This window comes from Myodes glareolus, chromosome 27 (genome assembly GCF_982192425.1).
Source record: "Myodes glareolus chromosome 27, mMyoGla1.1, whole genome shotgun sequence".
NCBI lineage: Eukaryota > Metazoa > Chordata > Mammalia > Rodentia > Cricetidae > Myodes > Myodes glareolus.
In genome coordinates, this window is record NC_142052.1 from 31,289,163 (window position 1) to 31,304,714 (window position 15,552).

The 15,552-nt window shown below is 38.1% G+C and overlaps 1 pseudogene; it reads right to left on the reverse strand.

Annotated features, from left to right (window-relative positions):
• Positions 1-13,290: 13,290 nt before the first annotated feature.
• On the reverse strand, positions 13,291-15,242 carry LOC148117670 (uncharacterized; annotated as a pseudogene).
• Positions 15,243-15,552: the final 310 nt, after the last annotated feature.

A 15,552-nucleotide genomic window follows, 5' to 3' on the forward strand; every position in this document is an offset into this window, starting at 1 on the left:
TCTAGAGAATTTAAATCAAAATAATAATGACTTAGAAACATGAGAGAACAGAAACAAATAGAGATAAGAATAGAAAAAACACTTAAGAAAGTGTTTGAAAATGATACCAAAAAGTGATTTTTTAAAGTGATGATAAAAATGCACTTTTTAAAAAGATTTATTTATATATTGTGCATATAGTGTTCTCCCTGCATGTATGCTTGCAGTCAAGAAGAGGGCACCAGATCTCATTTTACATGATTGTAAGCTACCATGTGGCTGCTAGGAAATAAACTCAGGACCTCTGAAAAAGTAGCCAGCGTTCTTAACCACTGAATGATCTCTCCAGTCCTAACGATAGACTTCTAAAATTAAATACATCATTTCTATATTTACTTTGAGAAAAGAGTAGATCCTTCCCCAAAAGAGAGGATGTTATTAATAAGAGATAGGTGGATGTTGCCCATATATTTATGTTGGCTGCTGAGATCTGATCCGGACAAATAGTGTTACAGTCAGTGGCCTGTTTCTCCAATCTCTGACCTGACATAACTGTGTCAAGCAAGATAAACCATATCTGCATAGGAAAGTTGCTTTATTGCAAATTCAATGCTTTTTGGCTCAAGATAACCTTCCCAATCTGTACAACCACATAATCTGTTCTGTGTTCATTCACATGACATTAATTAAAACATGCAGGGAAAATACAAAATCACTCCCCCTACCACAATCAGGCAATATTTTATAATGGTGGCTCCAACAACTGACTACCAATGTTGTTTTTCCTGCAGAGAACACAATAATTTATTCCTCCTATTCTGGTTTGAAGACAGAAAGAATGCTCCATATGCAAATCCTTTTACTGTGACTGCATTGAATAGTCAACTACATGACTCAAATATATGATTTTAAAACTGTGAGGTGGTATAATAATTTAAAATTTTGAAGGCAAAATATAGAGGACACTCAATGTAATTGCGCTGAAAACTAACGGACAGGGATGAAGTCCACTTGAGTCTACCTAGGAGAAATTGTCTCAGAAACTACTTTTCTAACAGGAGGGAAATACAACTGCTCTAGAATTAATATGCCTTTCCATTGAGAAATCACTTCACACATTTAGGAGCTTAATACAGAAAAATCTCTTTAATGATGATATGCAATAATCTCTGGTTAATGCTCAAAGAGGAGCCATCTTAGATAGATTTTGTATTCCATGTATACTATTATCCTAGAGTGTACTTTAGGCTTATGATCCAGACTATATTTTGAACAATTGAAATAGAAACAGGTAAATTGCCAGTCTGGACATTTAGGCAGATGGGAGAGTTACACAGCAAAGATATTCCCAGAATATTTTCTTAAGTACACCAGTGAGCTGAAAACAGCATGTCATTCTTCACTGACAGGGTTTTAATGTGAAGATCACAATGGATGAGAGAGACAAGACAAGAAAAAGTTTAAAAGGATATGGTGGGGAGATATTGCAGTAGATACATCCCACCCCTAGAGGCTTCTTCAGAAAAATAGAATCTTGCTAGGCATTCGTGGCTCACATATTTAATCTCAAGACTCAGGGTGAAGAACCATGTGGTTGTCAGTGAGTTCAAGGACAGCCTGGTATACAGAGTGAGTTCTAGGAGAGTCAAGACTGTCCCAGAGAAACGTTATCTTGAAAAAACAAGGAAGAAGAAGAAGAAGAAGAAGAAGAAGAAGAAGAAGAAGAAGAAGAAGAAGAAGGGAAGAAAGAAAGAAGGAAAGAGAGAAAGAAAGAAAGAAAATATTACCATATACTTCCAAGAAGGAAATGGAAGAAATATATGAATTATATGAAGTCAATAGAAACTATCACACAATGAGACAAGTTTAGGGGGAGGCTAATCCAACAACTCTACACAATAGGTACACAGGGTTTTTTGAAATATTTACTAAGTGCATAGTTGCCTTGATCTGACAACCATAGCTCCACATAGGGGAAAAACTGTTTTCTCAAGATCTGCAGCAACTCCTCCACAAAGGCCTTGACACCAGGCCATTACCAGCTCTCCAAAGTTTATTCCTAGCTTTACTGAAGGAGCTCTGTTCTATTATCAATACATCAGGTCCTTAGTGAAACTCAGAAGGCTTAGGTCCCAAATTATACTAGGTCTCCCAAGATTATACCTCTTCCCTGCCTGAGGTCCAAAATAAAATTTTTGATTAATCAGGCCAGTCCTTCACACAACAGTGTTTTACATTTCAAACACATGTCACCTTCTGTCATATTGTCCATTTGGCAGAACTATGTTTTTCTCAATAAGAAAACTGGAACTTTATGGCTAATCGACTTTAAGATTGGTTGTGACCCTGTAATGCCCCATTGAGCAGACTGTTAGAGGTCTGTTCTTTGATATGGGGATGGGCAAAGTGACTAGTTTTAAGTCAATGGTGGCTTCTTTATAATGGTTTGGAGCCACTGGACAATTCTGGTAAACCATGTGTACCTAAGCATTCTTATCTCTAACAGCCCTGATTTACATATTCTTATCTTTTGAGCGTTTAGAAGCAGTGTTTTCTGAGCTCCATTCTACTTTATGATTTAACTATTTCCTAAGCATTGGTAAATCCTTTATATCACTAATCCTACAGTTCTACAATATTAAGTTGGAAGTGTCATCCTAACCCCTGACATCCATCCCAGACCCATGGCCTGGAAGTTGCTTTGGTCTGGACCCCAAACCCAGCATGCCATGTCCTGACCCCTCTCACAGGGTATTTGAGTGGACTTCTGTAGGGCTCGGGCCTTCCCTTGCTCCTTGAGGTGCAAATCAAGGACTGTTTGGGTTAGCCACTAGCTTCCTGCTAATTGCTGTGCCCACTCTGCTACAGTCCAGTGACTTAGTTGTAGGGCTTTGTTCTATCTTTGGTATGGTAATTTCCCACCTGCCCGGGAGAGTTCATGGGACCAGTTTCCCTCTCGATTGTCTGTCACTGCAGCTGCACCCCAAACTCCCTGCCTGGGATGGAGTTCTCACACGGTGCCAGTTCCCTCTGACCCCCTGGCCAGGAGGGATTTCCTTTACTGGGGCCAAAGTATATTAGCTCTGAATAAAGCTAAATAAATTGGCATTCAGCGATCTCTTATCGAATGACCCAGGTTTCTTGTGTGTTTGTCTCTTATTCAATCACCAGGCCCTTGCCCCAACACATGGGAGGTACGTGGTGCGCAACCGTACCGGGAGAGAAGCACAGATTCTGGTGGAACAATTGGAGGCCGCTGCTGGGATAGAAAGCAGCTATATTCTACTCGTCTGCGGAACCCACCTGCAAGTTTTTGGATGGTAAGGATCTCCATGGGGGTCACCCTCAGAAGGCTGGCTAGCATTAAGTGATTGAGGGTGTTTTGGCTATGGGTGCCGGTTTTTCTTCTCCAATGTTAAAAGGCTGGTTAACAAGTCAATTGTTAGGTCTTTTGTAGAGACAGGGCACCAATATCAAGGCTGAGACAGCACAGGAGATTGTTAAGACAGTTTAAGAGTTTAGTCCCTGGTTCCTATATGCAGGGGGTTTAATATCACGGATTGGGAACAGGTAAAGGCTGACCTTCAAAATGCACTGAAAGAACGAGGACCAAAATCTTTTCCCTTAGAATTTTTTTTCGCAATGGCATTTAGTCAGAGATGCTCTCCTCAGTAACGATGTATGGTAAAACAGCAATTAGAGACTCTGAAGAGACTCAGAAAGCAGAATCTGTGAGTTCCATTAAGAGTTTTGAGGACCAGGAGAAGCATAGAGACTCTGAAGAGACTCAGAAAGCAGAATCTGTGAGTTCTATTAAGAGTTTTGAGGACCAGGAGGGTAGAAGTATCAGGGATATTGAAGAGGAAGAAGAAATTCTAGAAAATGAGATTGCACTTTTAAATAAGCAGCTAGAAAAAGAGGAAAGCGAGGTAGCAAACAGAGAACCCCCGATGAGACCTCCACCACAAAAAAACTTTTTTTTGCCACTTCTAATCCTTGTGCTACTGCTTTCGTCCCTATAGACCTATGGGCAGAAACTTGAGAGATGCAAGACAGACCAAATAATCTAAGTAGGGAGAGGCAAATTTATCCTGTTGAGGAAACTATTGATCCGCAAGTACAAAGGACCAGGCAGCTTAACTCTCTGGCCTTTAAGGATGTTAAGTAATTAAAAGAGCCAGTCGTGGCCTATGGAGCACATGTTCCTTTCACTGTGGCCTTTTAGAATCCCTTGCAAAGCTCATCCTTACACCCAGTGATTGGATGCAGCATTGCAGGGCTTGTATCTTGGGGGGAGATTATTTGTTATGGAGAGGTGATATGCAGAAAAATTGCAAAAGGACTGCATGGAATAATGTCATCGCCGGTTTTCCCCAGCATAACCTTGACATGTTAACTGGTGAAGGACAATATGCTAGCTTAGCTGCACAAATTGTATATGATCCTGCGATCTATGCTCAGATAGCTGCCGCAGCCATCAAAGCATGGAAGACATTACCTAATAAAGGAGCAGGAGAGCAGCTTTCTAAAACCATACAAGTACCTACAGAACCTCATTCTGAGTTTATTGACTGCCTTTTGCAGGTGGGAAATCGTATTTTTGGGGATGTGAGCTCAGCTATGCCAGCCATAAAGCAATTAGCCTACAAAAACGCTAAAAGGTTTCACCAAGAGGTTTTGCACCCACATAGAAACAGGGGCTTAGATGACTTTATCTGTCTATACAGGGATGTAGATAGCCCTCCCATGGTGAGTCAGGTAACCGCTTCTGCCCCTAGGGAATTTCCAGGCAGAGCTAGATCTAGAAGTTGTTTTCATTGTAAAAGGTCAGGAGCTTCAAAAGGAACTGCCCTGCCGTTTAAGGGTTGGGTATTTCAGCCCAAACAAAAGGCCGGCTGCAATGGTGGATGCCCTTAGACAGAGACCTACAGATCTCTGTAAGTTCAAGACCAGCCTACACCAACGCTGGCTTTGCTAAATTTTGCTCTGAGTTTTCTATTTCTCATAAATCAGGTATACCTTATAATCCCCAAAGAAAGACTATCCTAAAAGAAATACATCGTACAGTCAAGGCCTATTACATAAAACAAAAAAGGGGGATTATTCCTCCAGGATGCCTCATCTAGCTGATGGCATCTGATTTGGTCCAGGTCCTGTACTAATATGATATGGTCCAGGTCATGTAATAATTTGAGAGGGGAGTTTGTCTGTGTCTTCCCACAGAATACTGACAATCCATTTGGGTACTGCTGCATGCTGTGCTGTGCTGTGCGTGCTATGGATTCTCCTGTCCAGAGGCCTGAGGATGGGATAAAACCAAGAGGTCCAGTGGACACTAACCTGTCTACTGCAGAGCTGATGGATTCCTGAGAAGTGGTCCAGTGCCTGAACTCTTCCTGCCCACCTACCCTCCCCATGATTTCTCAGCCATTGCTGTGGCTGCCAGAGCAGCTAAAGCTGCTGGATTTTCCTTTAATCAATAAGCCTTATGCTAGCGCTTTGGATACCCTCTCAGGGCAGGTTGCAAATGCCGTGGCCAATCAAACTGAGCTAAATTTACAATTGAATACTACAGTTAAGTTTACATTTGGTTGTGGTTTTTTGACCTTTGCTTGGTCACGATAGCTTTTTGCTGTTTTTTAATGGACCCTGGAGTACAAGATTTACTAATTGGCTATTAATTATTATTCTAGTTAACTATACCAGGGTTCCTTCCACCAGTGCTGAGACGTTACTTAAAGGGCTCCATTTCGAGCAGACTTTTGAAGGACTGTGCAGGCACAGTCTCCTTTTGGAATACTTGCACGTGCTGCAGCGTCATCTTCATGGTTTCATGATGCTAGAGCCAAAGGCTAACTCAGGTCAATGTTGCCACATGGCAAGTTCTTTAGGCATTTGCCCTGGAGTATCTTTCAGCATAAATCTGGCTAAACTTGGTGTTGAGTGACTAGTGAGTCAATGACGGGTAAGGTTTTTGGGGGGTGGCTTCAACTGAAGACAATTTACCCATATATTTCAAGATTCATTATTTTTATCCACTGTGTAGTATTCCATTGTGCAAATATACTATAATTTCTTTATCAATTCTTCAGTGGAGGGGTTGTTTTCAGGTTCTGGCTGTGAAAAATAATGTTGCTGTGAACATAGTGAGCACTTGTACTTGTAGTATGGTTTAACATCCACTGGGTACATAATCAAAAGTTGTATGGTTATGTTTTGAGAAAGGTTGTTACCCTATTTTCTTTCTTTTTTATTTTTTGGTTGTTTAAGACATTGTTTCTCTGTAGCTTTGGAGCATGTCCTGAAGTAGCTATTGTAAACCAGGCTAGCCTCAAAATCACAGAGATCTCCCTGTCTTTGCCTCCCAAGTGCAGGGATTAAACACATGTACCATCACCAGGTGGTTTACTTCCTAATTTTCTGAGAAATCACAATATTGATATCCAAAGTGGCTGTACTAATGTATACTCCCATCAGCAATGGAGGAGCATTCCCTTAATCCCACATCCTCTCCAATTTAAGTCGTCATCAGTTTTTTTTTTTATCTTGGCGATTGTTACAGATGTAAGATGGAATCTCAGAGTTGTTTTGATTTTCATTTCTCTAAACGCTAAGGACGTTGGAAATTTCCCTAAGTTTCTCTCAGGCAATTTAGATTCATGTATTGAGAGTTCTTTGATTAGGTCTGAACCCCACTTTTTATTGGATGATTTGTTCTTTTGATGACCACAATTTTTTAGTTCTTTGTATGTTTTGGAGATCAGTCCTCTGTCCAGTGGGGGGTAGGTGAAGATCTTTTTCCCATACTATAGGCAATCTGTTTTGTATTGTTGATCATGTCCTTTGGTTCACAGAAATTTCTCAGTATCAGGAGGTACCATTTATTATTACTTTCAGTGTCTGTGCTGCTGGAGTTATATTTAGAAAATGGTCTCCTGTGCAAATGAGCTCAAATATACTTCCCACATTCTCTTTTATGGTGATTCAATATGTTTGGTTTTATGATGTGGGCTTTTTGCTTTTTTATATGAAGTTGAGTATTTTTTTTAAGGTTTTTGAAAAATTTTGCTGAGATTTACATGGGAATGGTATTGAACCAGTTGATTGCTTTTGGAAAGATTTTCATTTTTACTATAATAATTTCAACCTACCAAAGGGCATGGGAGATCTTCCCATTCTCTGGTATCTCCTTCAGTTTCTTTCTTCCAAAGTGTAAAGTTCTCGTCATACAGGTCTTCCAGTTCTTTAGAGTTATTCCACAATATTATATTTTATTTGTGGCTATTCTTAAGGATGATGTTTTTATGATATATTAATTGTAGCCAACTTCCTATTTCAAGAAAACATTCCTTGTAACCACCTTCTATCTTCCATCCTGATGACCACTCACAATTTTCTGGTAACCATAATTATACCCCCAACTTCTAAGAGAAATTTTAAACAAAACATACAAATGAACTCATGTGAGATTTGGCTCTTCATGCCTGTCATATTTCACTTCATGGTATCCTTCAGGCTTAAAAGCATTGTTAAAATTTTAGGTTTTCATGTTTTACAACATGTTCAGTAATACTTTATAATTGTTATTCTGCAAATTTGGAGTTTTTCTCCCATTCTTTTCTGATTCTAAAAAAGATGAGTCTTAGTTTCTAAAAGTTTAGAATTTGATTACCATTTTCTAAAGAATCATATTATGACTATATTGCATTTCTCATTCATATTCTGTATTATATAGTTAGTTTCTGTGTCAATCTTTTTCCTTGCTGTTGTAAAACCGTCAATGGTAGGTTTAGCCAGAAGCATAGGTGTTATACTCGGTTCCACATGCTTTTCCACACAAAGAAATTCAAAATGCCTCATGAGCTCCATGTCACTAGATTTTTAGATCACCCCTGCCCCCAATCCAATTCTCTTTCCTGTCATTGCCATGATGTGAGTTCCTAGATCCTCCTTCATGTGTTTATTGCACTCTGTGATTCCTTCTGTACCTCTCATTGTTCACATGCTTACCTGTGCTTTAGACAAGGCTTCCCATGGTCTGATGAGTTTGAGGACATCCAAGCAGCTAAACCAAAATTTTTAGGATGATCAGCTCATAACCATCAGTTCACACAGCCCCATCCCCAAAGAGTCAACTGGAAGGCCATGTTATATTCCCTGGGTGCTGACCCTTGATGATTGCTCCTGTTATGGCAATTTATTTTGAGCTCCAGGGACCACTTTCAAGAAGCTCAGTTAGACAGTGTATTTAAAGCTTGCTTTTGGTGATCTTCATAATCATACAGATGTCCTACTAAGAAGCAAGTTCTCTGACAATCATCAGTGTTTCTCATAGGAATAGGAAGCCTCATATGATTTGAATTCCAGGGAATTTCCTGACCTTATCAAAAATAAATAAAAACTTGTAGCTCAGTATAGGTTGTAGAACAGGATTCAGCATCCATGAGTAGAAAGCACTAGTGAGGGTTTTAGCTTTCCTCTACCTGAATCTCAACCTGTGTTACTTAGGAGAAGACTAGTCTACCTTCTTCTGCACAGTTGCACCTTTATAGGATACAAAGCTATCTGTGATTCTTTCTAGCTATGATTCTTGAACACTGTGTACTCTAGTATACTGGAATGTTCAAAAGTACTGACATTTCAATATGTTGTCCAGGAAAGTGTCTATGCCTGATATAAAGGCATCAAACCATATCTTCAGCAAGGCAGCCACTGTGATTCACAACAGCAGAAATCACCTGGACTTCTGTTGTCCACCTCGTCTTGGTCCTGAATTTTCAGTTTTCTGACTTCACTGACAATGTTGGACTCATCTATGATTGCTTCTAATCAGAATGCAGCTTGAAGCACTAAAATTGAGACATGGTTCTGCCCAATAATGTATCATTTAATTTTTCACCACTGTGCTATAACTTTTCGACTTCTGGAAATAGTGAGTCTCAAAAGAGAAATGTCGCTCTCAGATCTGAACTATAAGGAATGATTTATTATTAATGATTTAAATGGGAGCACAAAGACCACTATGCATTATGATACCCCTGGGCAGGTATAAACAAGAAAGGAGGAGCAAAGCAGTAGTCAACATTTCTCTTCTTTAGCTACTGCTGTGACTTCCTAGTTGACAGGTGGTAATTGGAAAATGTAAGTCAAATAAATCCTTTCCTCCTCAAGCAGCTAAGGACATTGTGATGGATATAGCAATAGAAAACAAACAGGCACAAGTAAAAATGCGATCAAAGTCATGTTTCAGGCAATTTGGCAGTCAGAACAGAAATGCAGAAAGAAGAAATATGAATAATTTCAATGTGTGAATACTGTCATACATTGTTTACTAAGTGTATTAAATTTGATTACTAAACTTTGGGGTAGAGAAAGTTTATAGTACTCTAAGTATGTCATTTGAATCAAGCTGCCTCTTCACTGATCATATTATTAATTGCTACAATACTGGGCAACATTTGAAGGTTCTCCCTACCTATCCACTCTTCCAGTTACCTAGTCTTCTTTCAGGTTTTCTGACTCTCTTTTTCTTTCTTTTAAATTCCTCTCTTTCATTTGTTCCTTTGGTGTGCAGGTATAAAAACTTTTCAAATACAGACAAAAAAACCCTTGAGATGAATTTACAATAAATAGCTGTAGTGGTTAGATTCCAGTGACTGTGACAAAGACACCAATGAGAACAACTCAAGGACAGAAAGAGATCAGAGGTTCAGTAGATCCAGTCAGAGATTATGCTAATGCAGAAACATAACTCCACTGTGGAGGGCCATCTTTGAACTTCATAGAAACTTTGTACAGTGCTGACTTGAGGTCGTACTCTTGCTGACATGCTTGGCAGGCCAAGTAAGGAGGAAGCATACCTCCTCTATCAGTAGAATGCCCTGCCAATAGTCAGTCCTTGAGTACACAGAAGTGCTCTAGAGTTCACTCGCTATGATTAGGTTGTTCTTTGTCTCCTGATGAAGTGTTTGTATATATTATATTATGTCGCATCCGTTTTGTCAGCAATGAAGATGCAACATCAGACTCTTCTTAATTGCGGTTTATTCAGGCCCTTAAAATAATCTTCTCATCCTTTGTTACCTCTCGCAACCTCTTGCCCCGGGGAAAAGCCAGTCTGCAGCTTAAATAACCTCTGGGTAGCCAACCCCATCAAGCCATGTGGGAAACACAGATAGGTCCAGAAACGCGTAAGCAAGCCAGATCCTAGCACTAGCCATATATGGAGTTGATCACACTTGAAAGCATTCACTGTTGGAAAGGTGGAAGGCAGGAATCAGCACCACCTGTAAGGCATGGCACCACGTGGCTCTCTACAATATTACAGCTAAAGTTATTTCAATAACAACAGGTTTTCTGTAGATTAACTAGGGGAGAAAACTATTGAAATAACTTGTATCAAAGGTGGTAGTTTCTATAACTATTTCAAGTATTACGAGAACTTAGTTTGGATTATGATTTGAGTATTATTAGAGAGCACTGACTTTGCAATAAAGTATGCAGCTGTATTTTCTACCCTGCATCTTTTGTGTTCTGTTTTCTGTGGTACCCAGAGTCATCCATAATGGAAGTAGTTGGGAAGGGACCCCAACTATTGGTGCCTGAAACAGGGACCCTGAAAGAATGTCAGGAGTATCAGATAATAAGAAAATTAATTACAGGGTAATGGGACAAGATAACTTTTTCTGTCTATGCCTAAGAATTTGCTGGAATCTCATGGCACCCACATATCTATATCAGACTTAGAGATGTGTCTTGAAACTATCAAGTTATATAATCCTTGGTTTCCCTCAGATGAGAATTAAATGGATATGGAAAATTGAAATTGGGTTCATATAAATGTGGAGAGGAGGCTACTCACTCAAGGACAGGAATGACCTTATGGTCAGATACTGATTGACCATCTGTGCTGTGCTTTGTTCTGCTTTTGTATTTAAGAAAGTTCTGAAAGAAACCATGGGCTGTTTGGCTGCTTCAGCATGACTGAACACACCTTCCAATTCTATCCTGTCTTCTGTCTCTTCTGACTTCTCTTTGGACTCGAGGATACCCTATCCAGGAACCCTAGCTAATCTTGTAGGAGCTACTCTTATAGGTGACATCTAGCTGTGCAGCTTTCTGGGGAGGGGTATCTTCATAGGGACACCACAAATTCCAAGTGTGCTCTGATGTACATTAAGTACATCCTGGGAGCATCAGCAGTTGCACGGTGTAAATATAAATAAGAAGTTAACTGTACAGCATGAAAAACAAGTAAGGAGTAACTCGAGTATAATTGTAAAATAAGTAATAGGAAAATAAGAAGTAATTTGTATATAATTTATAAAAGTTAAATATAGGCCAGGAAAATAGCAGACAGCTATAAGTCATGTACAGTTTGTACATGACTTATAGATATTTTAGAGGTCGGGATACTAAGGAAGGACACCAATAATTGCTTCAGTTTTTGAAATGTATAAAAGATGTATGTTTCCAGTTTCCTCCAGAATCAAGTATGAATCTAGAGCTTTAAAAAAGTGTATGTGAATGAATGAGTGCATATTTTCTTGGTCTGTGTTTTGACCGTTACTACATTGCTGTTTTATGTGACTATGTTTCTAAAAATATTAAGTGGTGCCAGTACCTGTTTGTCTGTCATTACTGTACATTTTTGTGTATTTACCTTCTTTTTTATCCTGAAAGAGATGAGGCAGGCAGCCTCTGCCTTTATCCTTCTGGAAATTTTTATTGAATCAGTTCCAAAACTTTGGGTCCCAAAAGAAAAGCTTCTCTAAGGAGAGGTGTTACACTGACCACCTTCCTTCATTATACTCTGGACTGAACCATCGCCTGACAGCAGTTCCTGCAGGGGGCAGGGGTGCATGCTCATGCTCACATTGGCACAGATCCTAATAAAAGTAACAATTGTGTTGGCACAACTCGAAGAGTTTTTGAAGCATTCCAGTGAAAAAATGTCATCACACAAATCTCCAATCAACAGATTTGAGAGGTAAGAAACTAAAAGCATAAGTACCCCTACCAGTGTGGAATGGGGCAGCTGCATACTGAATGTGCATATGGCTCATATAGGTCTTTTTAAAACCAGGGTGCATCAAAGGAGATTTTGAAGGAGGGAATTTGTTAGATTTTAATCCCTGATCGTGATTAAGGTCAGAGATGTGCTGGATTTTATACTGAGGGATTGCTTACATTTGTGCTGACTTGGAGAAGGGTAGAATATGGGGCTTTATTATTTAGTTGTGTTTTGAGTATGTGTTTCTTTCACTGGCACTTTTTAATGTTTGGGCTGTTTTCAGGGAGATATTGTTTCTTTAGCCAGTTCTAGATTCAGAGAGAAAGTGCTTTCTTTTGGCTCTGTTGTCAGGTCCAAGGTGTGTTTCTTTGACTAGCCCTTTCTCCCACCCATAGGCACAAAAAACGGTTTTGTCCATTAGTGTGCTGGTTCAAACAAAATATAAAGAAATATCATAGCGCTTGAACAGATTTTTATGCTATCCATTTTTTTCCAGACAATAACTGCTGTTGGTTTCTTGACTATATGTGTGTTGGCTTAAGATCTTTTAAAAATAAGTTATGATAAGCCCTCCGTTTCTTCCACAGGCCCAAATGATTAGGGTAATATGCATAAACTTTATTACATTGATTACACACATACTTTAATTTTACACTTTATGTGTTTATTTAAATACATAAACTTTATTAGATTGATAACATACTCCTATGTGAAGTACAAAACATTAAAACACTAAATTCACTTATAGAGTTTCACTATAGTATGATTTTTCTCATGATTTTGCAGAATACATACATTAAATTCAAAGAGTTTTTCTGCAAGATGATTTATTTTATGGATTTGGAGATCATTGTGACAAAGGATTTACCACAGATTCCATTCACTGTTATCTCTCCAGTATGTGTTCTTTTATGGATTTGAAAATGAGTAAGAAGTGAAAAGTCTTTCTTACACTGATATACATTCATAAAAATTCCCTACATTGTGTGTTCTTTTACTACCATAAACAGTGCAGTGGGTTCCAAAGGCTTAACCACACTGCCTACACTTATAGGGGTTCTCTCTCTTATGTGATCTTTTGTAAATTTGAATATGACTGTGTTTTACAAAGGCCATACCAAAATGATTACAATCATAGTGTTTCTCTCTACAATGTGTTTTTTATGCAATTGAAGAGAATGAAACTTGGAATGGCCTTATCAAACAGATTATTTTCATGGTGTTTCTATCCAGTATGTGTTCTTCAAAGCAATTGAAGATTACTGTGTGGTACAAAAGCCTTAAAATACTGATAACATTCATAGTGTTTCCTTCTCTCCAGTATGTTTTCTTTTATGCAATTGAACACTATTTTGATAGGCAAAGACCTTGCCACTTTTGGTTACATTCATAGGGTTTCACTCCAGTATGTGTTTTTTAAAGCAATTTAAGATGACCGAGATCTGCAAAAGCCTTAACACAGTGATTGCATATAGGGTTTCTCTCTAGTATGTGTTCTTTTATGATTGTGAAGACCAATATGTTGGGCAAAGGCCTTCCCACACTGATTACATTCAAAAGATTTCTCTCCAGTATGAGTTCTTTTATGATTTTGAAGATTACTGTGCTGGCCAAAGGCCTTACCACATTGATTACATTCATAGGGTTTCTCTCCAGTATGTGTTCTTTTATGCAGTTGAAGATAATTGTGCCGAGCAAATGCCTTACGACATTGATTACATTCATAGGGTTTCTCTCCAGTATGTGTTCTTTTATGCAATTGTAGACTACTGTGGTGGGCAAAGGCCTTACCACATTGATTACATTCATAGGGTTTTTCTCCAGTATGTGTTCTTTGATGACTTTGAAGATTACTGTGTTTTGAAAAGGCCTTACAACACTGATTACATTCATATGGTTTTTCTCCAGTATGTGTTCTTTGATGACTTTTCAAATTACTGTGATCTGCAAAGGCCTTACCACACTGATTACATTCATATGGTTTTTCTCCAGTATGTGTTCTTTGATGGCTTTTCAGATTACTGTGATCTGCAAAGGCCTTACCACACCAATTACATTCATAGGGTTTCTCTCCAGTATGTGTTCTTTTATGACTTTGATGAGTTTCATAAAGAACAATGTCTTTATCATCTTGACTGTATTCATAGTGTTTTTTCTCAGTGTGTTTTCTTTTTAAGCACTTGAATATTACTGTGATAAACAAAGGCTTTACCACAGTGCTTACTTTTAGAGCATTTTTGCCCAGAATGTGTCTTCTCATTCCTTAGAAGGTGAGTGTCATAAGACAAGGCTTTAACACAGTGAGTATACACTGAAAGTTTCTTCTCACCATTTTGATTCCTTTCAATCCTGCAAGGATAATTGGCACATTTAAAAGATTTACCACATTCAAGACCCTGTTAAACCTTATATCTATATGAATTAATTTTATAACATGATCCAATTTTAAAAGCAATTAGGTATTAAGATTTCATGACTTTGTTTAAGATCATGTTTGTCTTTTAATTAATGGTCAGGTTGCATCTAGGAATATGAGTATAATAATAAATTCCTTTGTTTCGTGGTTTACCTTTTCACATTTACAAAACCATTTTGTATTATATTATTCACATTTTTGATGACAACTGAATACACTGAGAGAATTACCAAGTTTACTGCATTCTGAAATTTTACTATACTGTGAATTGTATATATTTGCTAAGTAAACTAGGACATTCCAAAGTATTTGCACAAACCTAGAACTCATGTGGCATTTCTGTAATGTTTATATATTAATAATGATGGCAGAAAACCATCTGTATTGTGTACTTGAATCAAATTCAACAAGTATTCTCTACATGGGAAGTATTGCTGATCTTCTTTTTGTTCTCAAGGAGATGTATGTTAAATCTTTCCATATCCCTATGCTCATAAGCTTATACACACATAGGAAAGGAAGAATAATTCACAGATATGAAATTGAGGTATATGGATTTGTGAGGATTTAATAACCATCTATGCACTTAAAGCTGTGCTTATTTGCATTGCTGCTTTTATTTAAAAGTTCTAGGAAAAAGTGAAATTAAATCAGTTTGAAATTATGAAATTTGAAATTATTGAAAAATTGAAATATGAAATTAAAAGCATATTGTTATCAACTTGCACATGAAAATTACCTTGCATATCTTCTAGAACATTGCCAACGTTCGTCAGTGTTAAGGTCTTCCCAAATGTATCCTAAAATACAGTACCAGAATATAGGCTGTATCATTTAACAATATGCAACATTTAGCTTATTATCTTAAGTGCACCAAAGAACTATGACTGCTTTATTCACCTCATTCTTCTTTCTAAATCAAATTGTAGAACATCCTTAACCAAGGAAAAGTTGTGTCAATATTGTGAAACATTAAGGAAATTCATTTTTACCTATAGAAATGAGATTCCTGTAGGTCTCCAGCATTACATCTTTATAGAGATTCTTCTGGGAAGGATTCAGTAAATCCCACTCTTCCTGAGTAAAGTTGATATACACATCATCATAGGTCACTGCCATCTAAAATATACCACACATGGGTAAA